Source organism: Aquarana catesbeiana, linkage group LG02 (assembly GCF_042186555.1).
Source record: "Aquarana catesbeiana isolate 2022-GZ linkage group LG02, ASM4218655v1, whole genome shotgun sequence".
Classification (NCBI taxonomy): domain Eukaryota; kingdom Metazoa; phylum Chordata; class Amphibia; order Anura; family Ranidae; genus Aquarana; species Aquarana catesbeiana.
Genome location: NC_133325.1, coordinates 545,728,784 through 545,744,939, shown reverse-complemented (window position 1 = coordinate 545,744,939; position 16,156 = coordinate 545,728,784). Strand labels below are relative to the sequence as shown.

The window sequence follows — 16,156 nt, the reverse complement described above, 5'->3', positions numbered from 1 at the left end:
CCTTTCACACTTGTGCGACTTGTCCTGCGACTTGGGACTGCAAAGTTGCATGACAAATCGTTTTCCAATGAGTGCCATTCATATCTGTGCAACTTTAAGTCTCAGCGACTTCAAAGTCATCCCTGCACTATGGTCTGACTTTAATTCGATTTAAGGTCCATAGACCTCATGTTTACACAGGCATTGCTTAAAGTCGCATCAAAATTGCGGTAAAATCGCGGCAAAAATCACATGACTTTCAGGTCGCACAAATGTGAAAGGGGCCTTAGGGCCCTTTCATAGGGCTTTCTGATCAAGTCCGCCTGACAGTTTTTCATGATCGGATGGGGGTGAAATGAGCGGATGCTCATTTCACCCCTATGGGGCAGCAGATGTCAGCAGTGACATCTGCTGCTGTCCGATCCGATCCTGTCCATCAAATCCAGATGGATTGTGGTTCTATTTTCCATCCGTCTGGCGGATCGAACAGATGGGATCGGATGAATACAGACAGTTTATTTTTATCCAATCTCCCCATAGAGGAGAGCAGCACTCTGACAGGTCCATCTCTGCACAGTGAACGGAGACTGACCTGTCATCCGCCTGCTTAGCCAGGATCAGCGGATCGATCCCCGCTGAGCAAGTGGAGTCTGTTAAATGGACAAGCCCATGTGAAAGGACCCTAAGGCTCTGTTTCCACTACTGCGAGTTGTTGTGCGACTTGACACATGACAAGTCAAAACCCATGTATTTCAATAGTCCCGTTCTAATTGGTGTGACTCAAGTCACAGCGACTCCACTACTTTGTTCCGACTTGGGTGCGACTTGTTCTCACGTGGCTCTCACCGGTCGCATGACATCGCATCAAAAATTGCTTTTCAAAGTCGCACTGTAAATCGCATGACTTTGGGGTCGCAATAGTGGAAACCTAGCCTTAATGAATAAACTATAAGTGCCGGTTCACACAGGGGCGACTTGTCAGGCGACCTAGCCGCCTGACAAGTCGCCTCCCGTTCTGTACAATGGAACCGTTCTAATAGGAGCGACGCAAGTTGCTCCGACTTAGAAAAAGGTTCCTGTACTACTTTGGGGGCGACTTGGGGCGACTTGCATAGACTTCTATACAGAAGTCGTTTTGCAAGCCGCCGTGGCAGTCGTGTGCAGGTCGCCTCGGTGAGGTGACCTGCAAGTCGTGCTGCCCCTGTGTGAACCGGGGCTGAGTCTCGTTTGCCACCGCTGCAGACAGATTGCAGTTCTCAATGGACTACAGGTGGACTGATCAGTAAGCTCGTAGTCCATTCACTCTTCTTCCAGCCTTTGCAGAAGTAGGCAGAAAGCTAGAGGGAGAGTGGACTTGAGGCTGTAGGAAAATATAATAAATGCTAAATTAATGCAAAAATTATTTTCTGCAAAAATATGCGCATTTATAAATTTTTTCTAAAAAGTGAATTTAGCCTTTAATACTTGAGGTGGATTATTTTTAACACATACCTGCCTTCTGGGTATGACAAGACATGATTTCAGTAAAACCCCTTTCACACTCATAGCGCGGCTGCGACAGCGGTAAAGCACCGCTAGTTTTAGCGGCTTTGTAGCGCCGCTTTTCGGCCGCTAGCGGGACGCTTTGAACCCCCGCTAGCGGCCGACGAAAGGATTAAATGTGTCCGAAAAGCGCCACTGCAGAAGCGATTTGCAGTGGCTTTGGCAGTGGTGCCCATTCATTTTAATGGGCGGGGGGGGGGGGGGGGAGGGGCGGTTTATACATCGCTCTAAAGATGCTGCTTGCAGGACTCTTTCTAATGTCCTGCAAGCGCACCGCTCCAGTGTGAAAGCACTCGAGCTTTCACACTGGGGCTGCAGGGGAGGCGTTTTTCAGGCACTTTACAGGTGCTATTTTTAGCCCTTTAACGCCTGAATAACGACTCCAGTGTGAAAGGGGTCTTATGGACGTGAAATTTACTCATAAACACTGCCTAATGTAGCAGGTATTGTAGAGTGGTAGTTTTTTACAAAGGATGAACCAGTCCACCTTAAAGTGGTATAAGGCCCCTTTCACACGGGACGGATCCGTGTTGATCCGACCCGTGAACATCCGCTGTTCATCGGGGATCGCTCAGTTTTTCCCAGCTGAGCCGGCGGATGACAGGGCGGGACCCGCACACTGTGCAGGGACCGCCCTGTCAGATCTCCGCTCTCCCCTATGGGGGATCGGATGAGCACGGACCGTCTGTCCGTGTTCATCCGATCCGCTCTGCAGACGTATAGAAAAATAGGATTTTCTTCCGTCCGCAGAATTGGACGAGAGCGAGGACGGATGATATCGGGCTATCCCTATCCCATAGGGATGCATGTATGTCCGTATTTCATCCGAAAACGGATGGATGAAATACGGACATACGGTCCGCACATGTGAAAGGGGCCTTAAACCCAAAACCAAAAATGTAATATATTGCAGCTTACAATCATTAGGTGTGGTGGCTCCATTCATTTTCTTTTTTTAGACTTTATTCCCTCTGTTTTCCCTTGGTGATCTGACTAGTAACACACCTCCCTTATTAGAGTGCCCCTCCTCTTTGGACAGCAGCATTGTCAGTCTTGGGAGAAGGGAGTGTTATGTCCTGTACACACGGTCGGACATTGATCGGACATTCCGACAACAAAATCCATGGATTTTTTCCAACGGATGTTGGCTTAAACTTGTCTTGCATACACACGGTCACACAAAGTTGTCGGAAAATCCGATCGTCCTGAACGCGGTGACGTAAAACATGTACGTCAGGACTATAAATGGGGCAGTAGCCAATAGCTTTCGTCTCTTAATTTATTCTGAGCATGCGTGGCACTTTGTGTGTCGGATTTATGTACACACGATCGAAATTTCCGACAACGGATTTGTTTGTCGGAAAATTTTATAGCAAGCTCTCAAACTTTGTGTGTCAGAAATTCCTATGGAAAATGTGTGATGGAGATTACACACGGTCGGAATTTCTGACAACAAGGTCCTATCACACATTTTCCATCGGAAAATCCTATCGTGTGTACAGGGCATTAGATGTACTAACAGATTTAGATAAACTAGCAAATTGAAGCCATACTCCAGCTAACACTTTATAAGTAGTTACAGCAGTTTTTAGCTTTCTTTTTAGGATCAAGGTTTTACATAAATAAAAGCTGATCATTGTAAGCACCCCTAGAAGAGGTTAATTGTTTGTCTCATCCCTGTAAATGATACATCTGCAAGAGAGCTTGCTTTTTTGAAAAACAGACTTACTATCCAGATCACTATGTGAAAACAAAATTAAAGCCAAAAAATTGTAGGTATTTTTTTTGGCTTTCTTAATTTTGTTTTCACATAGTGATCTGGATAGTAAGTCTGTTTTTCAAAAAAGCAAGCTCTGTTGCAGATGTATCATTTACAAGGAATGGCTGGAAGAAATACATCTCCTCAAAGGAATGGAGGAGACTAGGGCAACAACAAAAGGAAATACAGAAAATTTCAATAAAATATAGCAACCGTGGATTACCTTTAAATATTCTGATTCTTATACCACTTTCACACAGAGATAAACCTTTTATACATAGAAAAAAGTAAATTGCCAATATTTTTCTTCTATTTAATTATTTTTCTTTTCTTCTCTTTACTCTTCATTTCTATTACTATATTTATATCTAAGGACACCTCTCAGGGGTCCACAAATTTATTCTCCTTTCCAAATTAAATAACAGATTTTTTCTATACAAATCTAGAGTATTTTCAAATAAATCATCAATGTAAAAATAGGCTGGTTACGAAACCACCCTGCTGGTCTTACCAGTAAATACTCTATCGTTGAAGTCATTTATTCGCTGTTATATTCTTATATGATACTTATTTACAAATGTTAATATGATTGTACTAATGTTATCTTCAAACATTAATAAAAGCTTATTGTTTAAAAAACAAAAAAAAAAAGAAAGCCAAAAAAAAAAAAAAAAAAGATCTAAGAATTGGTAAGCTGCAATATAATAAATGTTTGCTTTTGGGTTTAATACCACTTTAAAGTGATACTAAACACACACTGTTTAACCGCTTCAGCCCCGGAAGATTTTACCCCCTTCCTGACCAGAGCACTTTTTGCGATTCGCCACTGCGTCGCTTTAACTGACAATTGCGCGGTCGTGCGACGTGGCTCTCAAACAAAATTGACATCATTTTTCCCCACAAATAGAGCTTTCTTTTGGTTCTATTTGATCACCTCTGCGATTTTTTTTTTTTGTGCTATAAACAATATAACAGCGACAATTTTGAAAAAAAACGCATTATTTTTTACATTTTGCTATAATAAATATCCCCCAAAAATATATTAAAAAACATTTTTTTTCCTCAGTTTAGGCCGATCGTATTCCTCTACATATTTTTGGTAAAAAAAAATCGCAATAAAAATCGCAATAATCGTTTATTGGTTGGTTTGCGCAAAAGTTATAGCGTTTACAAAATAGGGGATAGTTCTATGGCATTTTTATTAATAATTTTTTTTTTTTACTAGTAATGGCGGCGATCAGCGATTTTTATTGTGACTGCGACATTATGGTAGACATGTCGGATATTTTTGACACATTTTTGGGACCATTGTCATTTATACAGCGATCAATGCTATAAAAATGCACTGATTCCTGTGTAAATGACACTGGCAGTGAAGGGGTTAACCACTATGGGGCGGTGAGGGGTTAAGTCAGTACTAGGGAGTGATTTCTAACTGTAGGGGGGATGAGCTAGCTGTGTCACTAGACTGATCACTGCTCCCGATGACAGGGAGCAGAGATCAGTGAGCCTGTCACTAGGCAGAATGGGGAGATGCTGTTTACATCCGTTCGTCCTCTCCGTGAGGCGATCGAGTCCGCGAGACCCACGACCCAACTCACGGAGCTCCTGGCCGGCGCACGCGCCGCCGGTGGCGCGCATGCAGTGGCACGGCGGGAAATTCAAATGGACGTACCTGTAAGTCCATTTGCCCAGCCGTGCCATTTTGCCGAAGTACATCGGCGTGTGCCGGTCGGGAAGGGGTTAATTGACATTATCCCTCCTCTTTCTGTATGTGGTTTATGGCACTGTAATTATTTTAATAACAAATATAAAAGAGGCACATGACCCAGCCTGTCTGGAAGTGGCAGGAGGAGCTTCTAGTCCTCTTCAAAAAAAAGAAAAAAAACAGCCTTTGGAATACAGAGTAAAAATAAAAAATTAATATCAATAAACTGTTATAAATTGTCATACAAATACATATTTGAAGTTCAATCTTTATTATTTTTTTGGCAACAACATGGTTTGGGCAGATTTCTGCCAGTCACAGGCTGTGTCACACCCCTCAAGCCAGTGTCTTAGAACAGGGGTCTCCAAACTTTTTCAACAAAGGGCCAGTGTATTGCCCTTTAGACTTTAGGGGAGCCAGACTGTGGCCAGTGGGAGTGGAAATTTTCCTGGCAGCAGTTGGAGTAAACATTGCCACATTTGGTATTAGGGGGAAGTATAGTGCCCCATCATTGGTATCATTACGAGGAAAAGTGCCATATGGTTGATGTCAGTGGGAGAAATGGTGCCCCGTTGTTGTCAGCTGGCAGAATAGTGTCTTATATCAGTGGGAGGAATTGTGCCTCAAGGGCCAGATAAAAGCATGCAAATGGCCACATCTGGCCCCTGGGCGGCAGTTTGGTGACCTCTGTCTTAGAATAACAGGGAGTTGAAGCCTCCATCAATTAGGAGGTAATATCCCACTCCCATTGTGTTTAGCTGGTTAGTGGGCATGGAGGAGGAGGGAGGGAGTGGGCTGTCATTTACCCCTGTCTATACACCCACATGTGTGACTCTATAGTCAAATGGGCTGCTCAGATGTAATAGGGAGGAAACGCTCCAAGTAGAAATACACTGCAAAACTGAGCATGGTCAGTAGCTGCCAACACTTTTTGCAAAATCTCCAACTGCAGTGGGTACATGGACAGGAGAGGGAGACAGAGAACAACAGGATCAACAAGTGTTTTTGCAGAATACAGAAAATGAATCCCATAGTGATTGAGGGAGTATGAACAGCATAAGGAGCAGTGTGGAGCAATGTGGAACAGTCTCTCTCTCTCTGGAGGCAATGTGGAGCAGTCTCTCTCTGGGGGCAATGTGGAGCAGTCTCTCTCTGGGGGGGAAATGTGGAAATTTCTCTCTCTGAGGGCAATGTGGAACAGTCTCTCTCTCTCTCTGGGGGCAATGTGGAGCAGTCTGTCTTTGTGGGGCAATATGGACACGGGTGAGTGCGGGGAGTTCCCGGGAGTGTCCGTACCGAGCAGTAATTATGCAGTATATGTAACATACTGTAAGCAAGAGAATACCACTGTACAGTATAGGGAGGACACCAGGAAAATACCACTGTACAGTACGGGGATATACCACTACAGACCTTCTACCGGGAGGGTTATATTATTTAACACTACACATACATAGATTGTGCTTATCATCCCTTCTAGATTGAGCTGCTCTACTGACTGTTCTGAGTTTGCCACGCGCACATGTTCACTCAACTTAGCAAATATGCTTGGGTGCTCAAACACTAGAGTGGCCTTGCTTTTCTGTGAGCCCCTGCCACTTTCTCTCATCATCTGGATTTACCCCTTCCCCTCCCCCCACCCCGGCATCTACACTTTTAACTACGTGCTTAGTGAGAAGTCTTCTCTTAAGGTTGTCAAGTCTCCCCAGTGTTGAAATTTGCTCCTCAAGATCTCGAACGTAATCTTTCAGGGCGGCAACCTGCATACATTTTTCATCAGTGATATTCATCCTGGAGCTTTTGCACCATTTGTGTATACCTGTGGCGCACACTGCACTGACCAAAGTTGTCAACCTTGCTAGCACTCATTATCTCAGTTACAATGTTTATATTACTTACAGGAAGTTTAACATTTTACTTCCAGGTTGAAGACTTTTTGTTTTAAAGTCCTTTGTTTTTAATTCCCCTTAATCCAATCCATTTAGTTCACAATCCCACTATGAACAAGCATTACTTTCATAAGGTTCTGTATCTTTAGGGTTATAGCTTATATCAACATTAAAGTGTCAGAAAGTCACTTTTATTTAGTAGTTTAACTGACACTAGTTATGATATCAGCTTGTTGCAGCTTTGTGATTGCTTACTGTTTAGAATAGAGCCTCTGAGTCCCATAAGTGAGGCTGGGTTAAGCTCCTGAGATTTTGAGATCCTTAGCAGAAAGATCAGACCACATGTTGTACTGCAAGAGCTTAGTTCTTTTCAGCTCCCTATTCAAACATGATATATTTACTGTATGTCTTTCTCACTGTTTTACACTAGTGAAGAGTGTTTATTTACTATTCAACAGCTATTGTTGGAAAGATAGTTGTTCCAGAAGAAATGGGCTTCTGTTTCCAATATCCCAGTTCAAATGCAGGCACTTGGGTTCGTGATCCAGTCCATTTTTTCTCCCCTGTGGAGCCTAGGCTATACATGGGGTTTACACTGCTGCCCAAGTCAAGATTAAAGCAGAACGATACTTACCTTAACTTCGGTTAAGGTAAGAACCCTTGCCAGCTACTGTCATCTTTGTTCCATCTTCTTCCGGGTTCTGACCTTCGGCTATTTGATTGGCCAGCCAGAATGACATCACTTCTGCGCATGTGTGGGAGATTATTCATTTTGACAGATGCTGAAACTGTACACATGAGCATGTGCCTGTACATTGCTAACTAGGAAGTAAGAATACTTTAATGCAGAAGAGACAAAGTCTATCTCTTCTGCATTAAAATCCTGCCTGTTCACAAATATTTTTTTAAAGTAGAATTCCACTCTAAGCTTTACCACCTCCTAGTGCTAACTATTTAATGCTAACATTAGCTGTCAAATGTCATAATTTCAAAGACCAGTAACATTTCTGGAATTTGAAAGCCAAACGACAGTTAGGTTCCTATTTATAGTAGAGAGCAGCTATCTGCTGGATACTGCAGTAATGCTCCACACCACAGCCTGGATTTTACATCTTATTTATAGAGCCTGCATGGAGTTCTCTATGCATAAGGCTTCAGGGAGAACCGTGTTTGAAGAAGGCTAGTCAGTCACGTAACTTTGAAATGTTATGTGACCAGGGTCCCCCCTGTCTTCTCATTGTTATAAATGGTGCATCTTAAAAAAAGAACAGTGCATTGCACATTTGTAAAGCATACTGCTGTGCTTTATAACAGTTTTTTTTTTGCTGTTTATAAGCAGTAGTATGGCTACAGTAAGGCTATACCACTGCTTTATAAATGGATCCCATACTGGGGCTAACTACACTTGGAACATTGAGGCCCCATGTATACCCTGAGCCTAGTACTCAAAGAGGCACAACAAAGAAATCGATTTAAAGACAGGTACTTGCAGACATCAAAATATTGCTCCACCTCAGCTGTGTTTCTGCCTGGAAAACATTTTGGACTAACGTAGGTTCATTTAAAAATGTTAGTGAAACAATTAAATTGTGTGAGACCATGGTCATAAGCTAGAAGAAGTTATTCATTTCTTAACGCTGCCTCCCAGGGGCCCTTTAAGTGGCCTTTAATGCCCAAAAGGCTGTGTGGCTTCTCTATCAGGTGACAACTGTGATCGATCTCACGACGGTTACATAATTGGGAGCCTATCCCACTGGCTGTCGATGAGCACTGGCTGGGAGCACACAGTGAGTAGGCTCTCGGCACACAAAATCTCAGGCCTCTGTGGATGCATATGTGTGGTCGCTAAAATTAAAAATCACGCTTCTTTCTGCCATATGTGTTGTGTCATCAAGGGGTTAAGGCTAAAGGTGGTACTTATGTGCTCTACAGGTGTAGGATACCCTGGTCATTTCCTATGTCAAAGTTATGTGACTGACTCACCTCCTCCAACCACAGAGTTCTTTTTGCCGCCTTATGCAAAGAGAACTCCCTGCAGGCCCTACTTATTAAAGGGGGCAGTTATTTTAATGTACTGTACCTATGATTGCAGATTTTATTATGTTAAAAGGTAAGTCCAATTTTGTGGGGAAAAAATAGCAAATAATAAATAATAATATAGCACATACAATTGCGTCATATTGTAATTGAATGTTATTAAAAATGACCTTTCCTTTGCAATTTGCAGGACTGTAATTTTCTTCAAAATGCAATTCAGTATGGCTACCTGGAGGCGTTATGTACACAGATGGTGTACAGAACGCCCCCTGAAAATTTAATTTCCTGCTTGCGTGATTGGCTTACTGATTTTCCCAGTCTGCACTAAAACTCAAATCAGATTTTTGGAAAATGGAAATCATGTCTAAAAGGATGCAGACCCTGACAATTTCCTCATTAGAGCCCTGAAGGTGCAGCAGCTGACTGATAATTATAAAACTTCTCCCATACAGATTCATTTTCCACAGACACAAACAGCTTTTTTGTTAGCAGAGTCTGCAACAAAGTTTTTGGAAAATCCTTGCAGTGTACATTGATCACCCAGAGGGGAATGTTTTTTTTTTTTCTCAACCAAAGTGGAGTTACCCTTTAATTACTAGGGAAACTACAGTTTCTCCCTGGTTCTTTTCATATCCTAGAACTAAAAAAAAGGTCAGTGGAGAGATTTTTGATACTAAAGTTTTCACATTATACCACTAAGCACAAGAGCAATGTTTTTTTGACAAACAGTATTTTAGAACTTGATTTTTATGAACAGACAGAAGCCAACGTTGTCTGTGATTTTCATAATTCTTCCTAGAATTAGTATGGCAGATTATAGGTAATGACATTCCATCTGCCTCTCTGCCCCAGCCTGACAGTTGACTGCTTTCTTGTACAGATAAGAGAGTCAAAGGTCAGTAAAGTAAGCTGTTTACCTGCTATTGCTGTTAACTCTTTACACTTTGTAGCACGTGTACTCCAGATATGTTAATAAAACTTCTGCTATTCTTTGTCTTCCGGTTTAAAGCAGCTGAACTACCTAGAATTACAAAAAACAGAAACAGTCCTGCTACAGAGATGGTAGCTAGGTTTTAAAGTGCAACTCACAATTCTGGACAATTTAAAACAAATGATAAAAAATAAATAATCAGAGGTGATCTTCACGGAACCATTTTTCAGAAAGTAGATCCAAAAATAGAAGAAGAAGAAGCTGACACTGTATGCAAATTGTTCTGTAGACACTTACCTTGCCTCCTTGTTAACCATTTAAGGCCCAAGATAACCCACTTTCAGGGGAACTACAGTCTCCTACTTAAATTCAATAAAGACATCCCTGTGATCCTTAAAAATTACTCTATTTACTTTGAAAATGGATAATACTCTAATTGTAGTGCTTACTTCTGTTTTCTGGCCCCTGTAGAAATGCTGGCAGCGGCCATCTTGGTTGTGGGCGTCTGAAGCCGGCGCCAGTGAGTTCTGGGATCTAGTGCAGCTGGCTACCCAGCATGCACCTCCGGTTCTCTTAGTGTCATTGCCCAGCAGTACATTGGGGGTGATTTACTAAGACGAATGCACTGCGCCGGTTCACATCTTAATTGGTGCGCCGGAAAAATCATTGATTGAACATGTGAACTGGCGCACACAGACGCGCAACGCAATAATAAATATGTAAACTGCAACTGGTGCTAGGGTAACTGCGGTTTTCTCATTGATAATAGCGCACGCCCAATACAATTAGTTAATTTCATCTCATTGGATGTGTCTTGTTAGGCAAATAGTAGGTGTTCTCAGTTAATTAACCCTTTTGATGCTAACCTCATTCCTATTACTTCTAATATATCTTTGAAATGTGTTTTTTTTCTATTTTTACCCAAATCTTTCAATACATTACAAAGAACAGAGAAGTGTTTCTAAACCCAATAAATTAATATTTTCAAATCTTGATCTTTAAAGGTAACCGACCATACACTGCAATCAGTTAGACCTTAAATAAATTAGATTTAGTGCAAGAGCCTGTTTGATTTCCTATAATTTGGATTAATTGTTCAAGTGCGTCTTCCTATTACCTATTTTGCCAAAATATTGAGTTGTACAGAGATTGGCCAATCAGATTGCATAGTGTATGACCATCTTAAGTGCCAAATTTGGAATGTAGATGTGCCATGACCCACTTGTATTTTCCTAACGATATTTCTTGGGCATTATACAAGGCACATGAGAAACCACCTTTTTTCAAGACATGTTAGAGTGATCAGGAATCTTCAAACTACGGCTCTCCAGCTGTTGCGGAACTACACATCCCATGAGGCATTGTAAAGCTCTGACATTCACAGACATGACGGGAATTGTAGTTGCTGAACAACTGGAGGGCCGTAGTTTGAAGACCCCTGTGCTAGATCATTATTATGCCTCCAGAATTATTTGCAAATAAGGATCATCTCTTCCTCAGAGAACAGTGAGCGGGGCATGGTGGTGGGAAGAAATTAGCAGCAGTACAAGCAACTTCCTGGAGGAGCGTGATGTAATTCCTGTGTGCTGGCCACCACTTCCGGGAACCAGATATGCGCCACGGGTACATACCTTTGCACACACAGCAGTTGCACATCTCACATACACAGCGGTCCCAATTTTTTGTGAAATTAATAGTAAAGCAGATGCAGATTTCCAGGACTGGACTAACAAATGTTTCTAGTGAAAGGCAACTGGTGTTTTCTATTAAACAAGGTCTAAATGGGCCATTGACATGCATCACAGTTGAACTTGGGAATGTGTCTTTGCAAAGTTATACTAAATGAAATCCTTTCTTATTTTTGCCTGGGGATAGAGTGCAGAGGGATTAGAAGTCTTGTCAGTTTTTGGGGATAGGGTGAAGACACCTCCCAAATTTTGCCACTTTCTCCTTCAAATTTATTCACTTCCTGTCACATAGCCAAACAGGAAGTGAGGATAAAAGCCTACCAATGTCTTTCCTTGGTGACACACAGGTCAATCTAAATAGCTTCCCCATTAGGTAAATTGCACTCTAGCATTTTGCTCTGTACACCCCAAATTATTAGGTATCTTGGACTGTGGGGTTTATTTACTAAAGGCAAATCCACTTTGCACTACAAGTGCAGTTGCTGGAGATCCGAGGGGAGCATGCAAGGAAAAAAAAAATCTGCATCTTTGCTTCTATCTTAAATCACCAGTGCTTTCCCTGAGATTTGCAGTACACTTGTATTGCAGAGTGGATTTGCCTTTAATAAACCCCAAAATACCTAATAATGTGGGGTGTACACAACAAAATGCTAGAGTGCAATTTGCCTAATGAGGACACTAGTTAGATTGACCTGTGTGTCCCCAAGGAAAGACATTGGTAGGGTTTTACCCTCACTTCTCGTTTAGCTATGTGACAGGAAGTGAAGCCAACTCACTTGGTTTCCCTCAAATGCTCACAATTAGAAAAGGGTTGTCTTGATATCGATTTTAGCTCAGTGCTCTAAATCAGTGCGTCTCAACCCTGTCTCCGAGTACCCCCAACAGGCCTTGTTTGCTGGTTTTTACCTTCATCTTGCACAGGTGCTTTAAATCAGTCAATGGCTTGGTATTTGGGACAGCTATTTTAGCTAAGATAAATTTCCAAAACATGTCCTTTCGGGGGTACTTGTGGACTGAGGCTGAGAACCACTGCGCTAAAATGGAAAATTGAATACTTACCGCTCTGTAATTTTCCTTTCCTGGTGACTATCCATGGCAGCATACACACAATCCATGCATATGCTACCATGAAGGCACCAGGAAAGTAACTTTCCTGACGGCTCCATGTCAGTACAGCTGAGTATAGGCTCTGCCCCCCCCCGCCTCCAGGACTTAACGCGTATAAATTTGAGCCAACCTACAGCCTCAGCGTTCTTCTTTTTTCCTCTTATGTGCAGGACCTAGGTGTGCTCCTCTACCTGGCTGGTCTAAAGGGCTGGCCGTCTATCCGTCCATCCATGTGTGGATTAGACAGTCCCTGGTGTCTCGCTTAAATGCCCCAAAATCTAGGGAGCCCAGCTGCTGGTCCTCGGGCGGCTTTTATCAGGGCTAACAGCCTTGTCTGGGGTCCTCTGGGTCCATGTAAAGTGGGCAGCGGTGTTGGCAGAGTCTCCCCTATGCACGCGCACCTGTGCTGTTCTGGTGTTTACGGTTGGATGATGGAGGTTAGGTGAGCTAAATTTGAAAAATGCTTTGTATCCAAATGAATGCTGCATTGCTGGGTATTGTGGTGCCTTGCTCCCTGCAGCCTCTATGCATAGCCTGAGCTCTTCCACAGGGAGTACTCTGCATAACAGGTACACAAAGTAATACTTTGTCTGTTTACACATGGCAATAACCTGCTGGTGGCTTCTCGTCTTCGCTTTACTATTGTGCCATTGTGCCAGCCCCCTCAAAATACCAGCATTTCCAGAGAAGGTAGAGGAGTCACCTGTGGATGACTACTGGAGCCAGCTATGGCCTGTTGAGATATGGGATATCCGTTTATATTTCTTTGTGCTCTCCAGTTTTTCACCAAAAAAGGGGAGAAGCATGTTTATGATTTCTACAATACCCCTGGGTTGTGTATATTATTGTAATTCTGTTGAAAATTCCTACCTTTTTGTTACTGTTCTGAACAAACCTTTTCATTATGTCCTGATTCCTGGCAGGGCAAGGTTTAGCTCATTAACCACCTGGTGAATCAGGGCTGTAGATGGAGGCTTTAGTCTCCCTCTAGCAATGGTTAACCCTTTCGGGTTTTTTACTAAGCAAACTATTTTACTGCATTTAATTATTTTTATGGGCTGGTTTGTTAAATGGCACGCAAACCCTGTGGAAAGGTTATCTATTGGTAATTACCAGTCTCAGAGTAAAACAGCCCTCTTCAGGCTCTTCAATAAAGAAGACGTGAATGAACATGGCTGTATGAGTCTTGCTTTTATATGGTTATATGTTCTGGCAATGACCAGTCTAATAGCCTTCCCAGGCAAATCGGCCTCTTCAGACTCTCCAAAGGGGAAGATTTAGAGAAACATGACTGTGTGAATCTTGCTTTGATTAAGAAACCAGAGATGAGGATGATGATACCTAACAGGTTGTCTTATTTATTAAACATGTGGCCAATACACTCAAAGGAGTTATTCCCATTTACCCTGTGAAGGGGTTGAATTCTCTGGCAAGGAGCAGTCTCACAGCTTTCCCAAGCAAAACATCCCTATTCAGACTCTATAAGAGGAATGCTCGGATGGGCATGACAGTATGTATCCCACTGGCTCAAGCAGCCAGGGATAAGGATGACACCTAATAGGATGTCACATTCATTAAACACCAATGAGAAGCTGCCTAGCCATACCGGGTGAAACAGCCCATTTTCCGAATTTCCGGATGGACATGACAGTATGTATCCCACTGGCTCAAGCAGCCAGGGATAAGGGTGACACCTAATAGGATGTCGCATTCAATAAACACATTGTCAATACACTCTAAAGGAGTGGTTTCTACTCACCCTTTGAAAGGGTTATCTGCTCTGGTAAAGAGAAGCTGCCTAGCCATACCAGGTGAAACAGCCCATTTTCTGAATTACCGGATGGACATGACTGCATAATTCTGCCTTGTTCAAGCATCCAAGAATAAGGATGACGGCACCTAACAGGTTGTCACATTCATTAAGCCTGTGGTCAATACATTCTAAAACAGTGTTTCCACTCATCCTGTGAAAGGGTTACCGAGCAGTCTCAAGCCTTCCCAGGCAAACAATCTGCTTCAGATTCTTCCAAAGAGAAGACAGATGAGTATGACTGCAAGAATGTTGCCTTGTTCAAGCGACCAAGGATAAAGATGGCGACGACACCTAACCGGTTGTCACATTCATTAAGCATGTGGTCAATACATTCTAAAGGAGTCATTTCAACTCACTCTGTGATGGGGTCATATACGATGCCAATAAGTAGTCTCAGAACCTCCTCAGGCAAATTAACCCTTGTCAGCTTCTTCCCAAGTAGAGGTGAATGAAAAAGTGATTCCTACTTTGTTCAGGTAGGCTGTGATTAAGATGATGGTGACCAGGTTGTCACAATTAAGCATATGGTCAAGACACTCTAAAGGAATTGCTGAATTCATCTTCTGCAAGGGCCATCTAATCTGTCCAGTCTTCTATTCAGGGCCTTCTCAAGCCAATCAATCCTCTTCAGTCTCTTCTGAACAGCAAGAGGATGACCTTTGTCCAGATTGGTAAGGTTGGTAAAATACCTTTAAATAGAAGTGAAGCTTTGGAAGTATTTGACGTACCTCCAGAGGACAGCTTGACAATTCCCTTATGTTGGATGGATCAAGTGCTCATTCTACAAGATTGGAGTATGTTGTCACAGCAGGGTGTAAAAGTTATGCCCTTTTGAACTAAAAGATATCCAGGGGTTGGGATCACCCCTCTGGTCAGTGTGTGTCCATTGTGGGATTGGCCATATACATGTCCTTACCATCAGAAGATGTTGTGGCCTTCAAGGACAAACGCTATCACTACATTTTTTCTTGATCGTAGAAGGTCAAGCCTAAATTTAATAGTGGTCAGTTTGGCTTCCTGCCTCAAGATGAATGTCTGCTGAGTTAAAGAAGACCGAAAAACTCAAGAGTCAGCTTCCACACTCACTCTCACTCCAGAGAGATTAGCTTCTGTATTTCTGGCAGGGATTCCAGGAAAAACTGGGAAGCCAACACATAAACCAAGAAGTCAGTAAACAGTTCCATGCCAGGATGCTTTCTGTTATTTTGGGATTGTGCCTCCCAAATACATGCCTTAGGGGCACTATGTGGCTCCTCTGTGGACATAGGTATGGCTTTGGTGATTGATACGTGGTCCATTGAGGCAAGCATTTTAGGCCATATTTGGAGATCTTTCATCCTTCAAGTCTCAGATTGAGCCATAGAAATCGCCACGCTCCAGCAACTCAGGTAGGCTCAGTTTAACTCTAGCTTCCGTTCAAGTCGGGTTTCTGGACCAGTGGCCTAAACTTGTGGTTGAAGAAACTAAATCATCTGTAATGTTCCGGGGTAAGCCTGTCCTGGTAAAGTTGGACAGTGCAACGACTGTGGCCTACATCTGGAAACAAGGCTCAGTCTCTCCCTTCTGAAGGAGGTTTTTCTAATTCTAGAATCTGACTTAGTCAATCTTCTGCAAGCTGTCTGTGGCCTTTGTGCCTGGTCAGAAGAATCTTCAGGCAAACTATCTGTCCAGGACAAGTCTGGACGACAATGAATGGTCCAGAC

The 16,156-nt window shown here is 42.7% G+C and overlaps 1 protein-coding gene across 6 annotated transcripts in view; it reads left to right on the top strand.

Annotated features, from left to right (window-relative positions):
- The window catches only part of AMPD2 (adenosine monophosphate deaminase 2), a 334,786-nt gene that overhangs the window by 106,648 nt on the left and 211,982 nt on the right, over positions 1-16,156 (top strand). The window lies entirely within an intron of this gene.